We start from the raw sequence: 8,775 nt of genomic DNA on the forward strand, positions 1-8,775 counted from the left end.
TCTCCCTCTCCTGCTTCTGGCTCACTGCCATTTCCAACACCTGTCCTGAGCTCCTCTCTGCCTCCAAACCCCTGTTTCTTTGCCACTGTCTTATCCCCGCTGCCTTTTCCTTTTCCCCTGAGCAACCAGGGTTCTGCCTCAGTTTCTCTCCTGGCTGTCTCCTCCTTGCCACCATTTATCTGTCTCCTCCCCCACAATATCCCAGCTGTCTGCCTCAGTTTCCAGCCCCAGTCTACCTTAAGTAACCCCAAGCCTCAGTTCCTCAGCCAGCTTCTCTATAGCCTACTGGTTCTAATCCCGGTTCTGGCAACTTTCACTCCCTACACTTTAACTCTTTCTCTCTCATCTGAACTTTCCCCAAAGTATCCCAGGTACCCCAAGCACACACACACACACTGTACCATACAAGTTAGGAACTTACCTGTGTGTATGTGTAGGTGGGTTGTATGTGTGTGAACTGGTGAGTGTGTGTGTATATATATATGTATCTATATATGACATTGTGTACATGATATATGAATTAGTGATCTGTGTCTAACTTTTGGGGTGTATAGTGTATGTGCTTGAATTGGTGATAGGTATGCATGTGCCTAGGCTGGTTTGGATGTGTATGTGCCTGAGCTGGTAGTGTGTATGTGTGTCTGTGTGTGTATGCACCTAATTGATTTGTGTGTTTGTATATGTGCAACTGTGTCACACCCTCCTGTCTAACAGCGCAATATTGAGATCCTGAGAGTTGGCCTGACCCCACAGGCTAACAGTGTTATGCAACAATGCTGGTGAATTAAGCTATAAATATAAATGCTTCTGCTCATCCAACCAAAAGCAGCATCTGTGGTTTTTTAATGCAGCCATATGACTTAGCCCCAAGGTGAACTTCAGGACACAAATGAACCCCAGTTTAGTTCGTTGTGGAGGAGTCTTCACCTCATCAGCTCAGGTTCAGATTTGCTTTCCTTCACAGGCCTGTGGAGGGAGTGAGCTCCCATCTAGAGGTACTCCAGGAGTGGGAGTGAGTATAGACACTGTTTTGAGGATACCTCATTATATCCAGCTATACATTCATACCCCACCTATCTACATTGATCTGCACATTTCCTTATACAACCTATAGACAGTTTTTTTCCAATTGTTTGTCTCATAGTGTTAGACCTCAACTCCATGCAGTACCCAACGACTAGGGAGATGGCGATCCAATTGCTCATGGGTCCTGTTACTCATTAGCCAGAGCAGGCAGGGAGCAAACACCAGCACACTTTGCTCACGACAGCTTTATTCAAAATGGAGAGAGCTTCAGGCCAGGTCCCAAAAAACAGCAAACTGGGGACCTGCACTGAACAATAGCTTTTTTCCACATTTATACACTTTGGTTTATACTTATTAACATTTATTCCACACTGTCCCTCCTTCTGTTCCACCCATTTCTCCTCCTATCTCAAGCTCCGCCTCTGTTTACTGTTTGCTTCATTAGCATGGAATTGCCTATGCATTTTATTCATTTACATGTCTTTTTCTTATAAGCGCGTGTCTAAGGTCTTCACCCCACTCCTTCGGTGGACTTTGACCAAAACCTGGAAGCTTCTTCACCAATCACCATTCACCCTTTTGTATATGCTCATCTTGGATTCTGTTACCAATTACGTGTTGTTTTTCCCATTCCAGTCTGTTTTTCTGTCCCAGTTGTACCATATTCCACATTCCTAAAGTTTCACCTCATTCACAGCACACAGATTCACACAGACTCACTTGAAAATGGTTGACACAGTTAAGAAGGTTACTTAGCATAAGCAAATGGCTGGCTTAGCTATCATTCTGCCTTGTGGTTAAGCTTTTGCTAGGCCACAGGTTAAAGCCTTGTATCCAGCTGCAAATCCAGTGCTCCCTAAGATCCAAATATAGTCACCCTAACACATAGTTTGGGCCTGGGAATGTTAGGTCTGAGACTTAAGCCAGAAGGAAAGCCCTGCTTGGAGCACTTCATTTATACAATGATAATAAGCCATATATGATGATAATAAATGGTAACATACTGATTGTATGCTGATAACATACTGATGCTGATAAATGATACCACTAAATCCTAAATGCACATGAGTATATATAACATGCAGAGAGCCCCAAAGTTAGGCACCCTAGAAACCCACAGTTCTTAGAGGTGTTGTCACCTCAGTTGTGTCTTCACACATCTCAGGTTGCATTTCAGTCATTGCTGATTTCCGCATCGGTTTGCCCCAGTCCCTCATCTTGCCAGAGAAAAAATCCATGTTCAGGCTCCTGTGGTAAAAAACAGATCCACATTAAACACTTCACCACAAAGGAGACTGTTAGACCCCAACTCCATGCAATGTCCAATGACTAGGGAGACAGCGATCCAATTGCTCATGAATCCTTTTATTCATTAGCCAGAGCAAGCAGGGAACAAACACCAGCACACTTTGCTCATGACAGCTTTATTCAGAATGGAGACAGCTTTGGGCAAAGGTCCCAAAAAACAACAAACTGGGCACCTGCCCTGAGCATCAGTTCTTTCCAACATTTATACACCTTGGTTCATACATATTAACATTTATTCCACCCTCGTCCTGCCTTTGGTTCCAACCATTTCTCCTCCCATCTCAAGCTCTGCCTCTATTTACTGTTTGCTTCCTTAGCATGGTATTGCCTCTGCATTTCATTCATTTACATGCCTCTCTGCTAAGAGCACATACGTAAGACTTTGACCCCTATTTTCTTAGGTCACTTTGCAGTTTCTCACTGGTTCTTGCTGGTTTTCTTGCTGACTTCCCCATCTCCAAGGTTGTATCTCTGCTTTTGTCTCCTGACACTAGTTGTTTAACACATGATGCACTTTGCAGCCTATCCTTTTGTTAAGAATTCACTTACTTAAGCATTAGCCAAGTTAGTTGCTTTTACTATATCAGCTAGCCTTGTGACCAGCAGCTTTTTGCTGAGGCACAGGAAAAAGCCTTCGTTCAGCTGCACACTCAGTACTCCCCAAATTCTATACTGTTACCCCAACAACCTAAATCCATATTGTTACCCTAAAACAGACAATGCTAATTTAAGTCCTTTCTTGAACTGTTAACAGCAGTTGCACATATTTACTGAAGTCCCATGGTGGGAGAAAAGTTCATCACATTATGCATACATACATTTTTTAATCTATATCATGATTCAGATGAGTAACAACTGATGAAAAATGCCTAGTTAAACTTCACAATAGTGTAAAGCATAATGCAATAGCATTGGTTAATGACTATTAGTATTAGGTAAAGTGAGTCTCATTGGTCACTACAGCCCTATTTATAGGTAAAGTCAATCCCTTTTCAACTTGGTTTTGCAATTTAGCATTCTGGTGTTGTTGATGTAGATAACAGCGCATCCCAATTAACACAGCTACCGTTACTCCTTGTATTACCATCAGTAGTGATCTTAGTGTTCATACTGTTGGATATAAAGGTAATATTTTCTGGGATAGCCCACCAAGGCATCTTTACTTCATCCAGCATCTTGTCTATGTCCTGGGTTTGATAATATAAGAAGGTCAGTCATGGGAGTTAAAAATTCCTTTGTGCAGTTTCTTAGGCCTGGTATGCCTAGGTGAAATGTGTTGTGGGGGGAATACATCCATTATCAAACCCCTTCTATTGTCAGAAAGAATGAGAAGCTTGGTTAGAGTGATTGCATTTCTGGTTGGCAACAAAATGAGTCCCGATTTGGATTGTACTTGTTAGGTTCAGGCAGAATCCTTCCCAGTTTCCTGGACAGGTTTCTTCCTCAACAAAACAAGAATACCCCAATTTTTTTTACTCCTACTACTTCATTAATCAATTATTTCTGAATCAGTCAGACCCAGCCCCTTTTTGTACTATTGGCAGTGATAGAGCCAAAGCACTCAGAGTCCCCACCCAATGTTTTTTGAACAGCAAGCTTGATTAGATCTAACCCCATTTCTGCTACCAGCAAACACTAGGGCAGTGCTGCACATGTATGTTATGCACAAAGGTTCCCTTGCTGTTCACATAGTATACCTTCACTGGAGGATTATTCCATCTCAGAATTGCCATTAAGATCTTGACACTTTTATCCTTGTCCAGGGAGAAAGTCTGGTCGGAGTCAAAGTCCAAAATCATGTGTTTTAAATATTGTTCTTGTACTTGTGCTATAATGGCTGTGCTGTTTGACAAATGAGGCAATTGCTGTAGAATCATAGAAACATAATAAATGGGGGTTGGAAGAGACCTCAGGAGGTCATGGCTAGTCCAACCGCCTGCCCAAAGCAGGACTAGCCCCAACTACATCATCCCAGCCAAGATGGGATGATGTTTAACTGGTCTTAAACACCTCCAAGGACAGAGACTCCACCACCTCTCTGGGTAATCTGTCCCAGTGCTTCAGCACCCTCCTAGTGAGAAAATTCTTCAGAATAACTAACTGAAACTCCCCTTGCTGCAACTGGAGCCCATTGCTCCTTGTCCTGTCCTCTGCCCCCACTGAGACCAGCCCAGCTCCATCCTCTGTGCAACCCCCCTGCAGGGAGTTGAAGGATGTAATTAAATCCCCTCTCAGTCATCTCTTCCCTAGACTAAATAAGCCCAGTTCCTTCAGCTTTTCCTCACCAGTCATGTGCCCCAGTGCCTCAACCAATTTGTGTTGCCCTCCACTGGACTCTTTCCAATTTGTCCACATCCTTTCTGCAGTGGGGGGCGGCCCACAGCTGGACACAGGACTCCAGATGTGGCCTCCCCAGTGCTGAACAGAGGGGAAAAATCACTGCCCTAGCCTTATCTTCCAGTATATCTACTACTCCCCACAGCTTGGTGTCATCTGCACACTTCCTGAGGGTATACCCGATGTCATTTTCCAGGTCACTGATTGATGGCTAGAAAATTATATGTAGAGGTTTGCTTTTAGGAATTGGCTCATAGGTAAAATAGATGTTGTATTACAACAATGGTTTAGGAGAATGGCAAAGGTTAATCAATTTCTAAAAGCCTGGTTGTTTCACAGTTTCACAGCCTTCAAGGGTGTCTAAGGCCAGAGATATACGCATCCTGGGAAACTGAAAACATCCACACTTTATTGTCATAATAGAAATAGGCCTACACTATGTCCAGGGCTACAGTTGGCACTTGTAAAAAACCTTGGGATTTCTAGTTTCAAATAAAATGACCAAATCAAGGTCTGTGCATGTGATAGGTTTATGAAGACAGGATTTTGGCTGACAAAACAGAATGTGGACAGTATGACAACCACAGGAAGACCAATTAACAATGCCCAAGGATGAAGAGTCGTCGGAGGAGAAAGAATACAGAAGGAGAAGGCAGTAAGGTCAGTCAGGCATGACTTGCCCCTGGTGAATCCACGCTGACTGTTCCTGATCACCTTCTTCTCCTCCAAGTGCTTACAAATGGATTCCTCGAGGATCTGCTCCATGATTTTTCCAGGGACTGAGGTGAGGCTGACTGGTCCATAGTTCCTTGGATCCTCCTTTTCCTTTTCTTAAACATGGGCACTATGTTTGTCCTTTTCCAATCATCCAGGACCTCTCCTGATCACCAGGAGTATTCAAAGATCATGGTCGGTGTCTCTGCAATCACATCAGCCAACTCCCTCAGTACCCTCGGCTGCATCCCATCTGGCCCCATAGACCTGAACATGTCCAGCTTTTCCAAGTAGTCGCTAACCTGTCCTTTCACCAGTGTGCCTGTGCTGCCAGGTGCAGCAGTCTGGGAGCTGACCTTGCCTGTGAAGACTGAGGTAAAAAAGGCATTGAGCACTTCAGCCTTTTCCTCATCCTCTGTCACATTTGCTAGTCTTTCTGCACATTGGGATGGTTTGTTTCTGTGCACACAATAGGGTTTCTTTAAAACACACTCACCTCTCCTGGATTCCTCTCCCCATCAGTTTGGCTTCCCAGGAGATCCTGCCCATGAGTTCCCTGAGTGAGTCGAAGTCTGCTTTTCTGAGTCCAGAGTCCTCACTCTGTTGCTCTCCATCCTTCCTTTCCTCAGGATCCTGAACTCGATTATCTCATGGTAACTGCTGCCCAAGATGCCAACCATGATTACATTCCCTGCCAATTCTTCCCCATTTGTGAGCAGCAGGTCAGGAAGAGCATGGCCTCTACTTGGCCACTGCAGCACTTGCGCCAGGATGTTGTCCCCAGTACTCTTCAAAACCTTCCTGGATTACCTGTGCAGTGCTGCATTGCCCTCCCAGCAGATGTCAGGGGGACTGAAGTCCCCATGAGAACCAGGGCTCGTGACCAGGAAACTTCCACTAGCTGTTTGAAGAAACTCTCATCCACCACTTCCTCCTGGTCTGGTGGTCTATAGCAGACCCCCAGTACGACATCACCCTTATTGCTTTCCCCTCTGACCTGAACCCAGACACTCTCAACAGGCCTCTCTCCAGTTTCATACTGGAGCTCTGAGCAATCATATGGCTCTTTTACATGAAGCCCAACTCCTTCTCCTCTTCTCCCCAGCCTGTCCTTCCTGAACAGTTTGTACCCATCTGTGACAGTGCTCCAGTCATGCAAGCTCCCACCAGCTATCCCTCTTCTTCTGGGATCCCTTTCAATGGCTTGGTGTTGCCTCTGCAATGCTCCATCCCTTTAGCTCCAGGCTCAGCCTCTTCCAGTGCAGAGCAAAGCCCGTCTCAGGGGGGCACCACAAGAGTCAACCCAGTGAGTTTGGAACAGCAGAGAAAGCTCTCGGCAAGGTGAAGAACAAGCTCCCTCCTGGCCACCAAGTCCCTGGAGGAGCAAAACCTGGGCTGGATTTTCAGAGCAGCCAAGCACCTGCAGCTCCCACAGCATGGCCCAAATTAGTCCAGCACCCTCCCTGATTGCCACTCCCATCCCCTTCCCCTGCCCCATCAGCTGTTCTGCTTTCTGCTCCCAGTCCCACTGCTCCCTGTCCCATTGGCCACTTTGCTTTTTCTCTGGCCCTATCACCCTGTGCTGCTGGTCTCCTCCCAGGCCTCTCACATGCCCCACACAAAGGCCGTCTGCACCTTCAAGACACTGGTGCCTGCCCTGGGGCATGGATTAATAGACATTAATGAGGAAACATCTCATTGTTCCTTTAGCTTTTCCATCATCCTTTTGTCTCTATGGATTCATCTTGGGCTGAAACAGTAGCTCAAAAGAATGTGATTATTGCAGAGTGATGACAGCCAAGGTGCAGCAATCAGGAATGGGATCCACAGACCTGGGCTCAGCTCTGTCCGCGTCTCCTGCCCTCTCCACTACACCCCGTCCACCAGCCTGGGCTAAGACCTGCTCAGGGCCTTGGAATCATGTGTTGCCCTTGGGGCAGGGGCTCACTTCTCAGCACCCAGGCTGGCCGTCCATTGCTTTGCTAGGATGTCTAGATCTTCCTGGGGCTGCCACATGCAGTCTGAACAACCAAGCATTTGGTGTGTTTGTACTGCTGTTGTGCTATGAAGGTGCTCACCCAGCCCTTAAACCCTCCGTCTTCCTCTCAGTCCTCCCTGAAGGCTCCCACCCTGCTCTCTAGGCCAGTCTAGGCCCTTCCACCCCAGTCACTCCTGGGGATCACTCCCAGCTCCCCACTCCTGCCAGGCTTGGTGTACTTATTCCTGCTCCCATGCTTCCCTGCTCCATGTCCATGCTTCCCCTGTTTCCACCAACACCCATCACGATGGCCCTCTAGTCCCTAAAGCAGCCTCTGCACCCACCCCTTGTTCCTATAGGACTAGATTGAATGCCCTTAACCTTAGTGTAGTTGATCCCCTGGGGTCCCGAGCTGCCTCTCATTCTGGTGCCTGGCTCCATGACAGCTACCTGCCCTCTCCCAACCCTATAACCCCTGCCCCACATGTAGAAAGGCTTCCAAGGGTCTCAGCAGCCTCTGCTGCACTGGAAACAAAGTCCCTTTAGTCCTTCTCTGAGCAAAACCACACTTCTCCAGCTGTGAAGGCTCGAGTTTGGGGGTTGGCAATGTACAGCCTCCAGACCAGCTGCAGCCCCCAGAACACCTGGGTCCAGACCATGAAGCTTGGGAGGCTTTGGGAGTGGCCTTTGCCTACATCTGCACCAGAGCCATGTAGTGAGAAGTTGCATAGGGGTCCAGATGGCTGGAAGCTCTGCCAACAGGACTGCCACCACCATGACCTTTCCTTGCCACTGAGCTACAGTGCCACGCAGGTCCAGGCAAAGCCTCCCATCACCGGGATGGCACTGAAGCCACCAGCCGCTGAAACACCTTGGCTTACACCCAAGGTTCATAGTAACATTTTTTTCCACACAAAGGGTTTGCAACTGCACCAGGAAGCAATGGGATTGCAGGAGTAAAACCTTGTCTGGAGAATGACTCGACTTCATACCGGTGTCCTGAGCCACTTTATATATTTGCTGGAAGTCTTTAGTGGATTCTCTCTGTTAAACCCAGCTGTCCTAGTGAGCGAGCAGCAAGCCCGTGTTGTATGTCTCCCTGCTTCCCCCTGCCTGGGAGAAGGATTCCCATGGCAGGTCCATTCCCCATTGTCCCAGCTGCCTGCGGAGGGTTCGGGATTGAGGGCATGGTCGGGGGTAGAAAGGGAAGAAAGGTTTATTAACTTAACAAAAACACAACGACACGTAGTAACAAGACAAACAATGACAGACAACAGCAATTCACGTCGGCAACTTATCGGCAGTCCCCTCTGATGCCTGATACACAGCAAGCTTCTCTTTCCACAAAGTTCAGCGAAGTCAGGCGTCCCCAAACAGCGCTGTCTGAGGGGTACTGGGAAGGACCCTGGTAT

Source organism: Alligator sinensis, unplaced genomic scaffold (genome assembly GCF_000455745.1).
Source record: "Alligator sinensis unplaced genomic scaffold, ASM45574v1 scaffold524_1, whole genome shotgun sequence".
In the NCBI taxonomy this organism is placed as follows: Eukaryota; Metazoa; Chordata; order Crocodylia; family Alligatoridae; genus Alligator; species Alligator sinensis.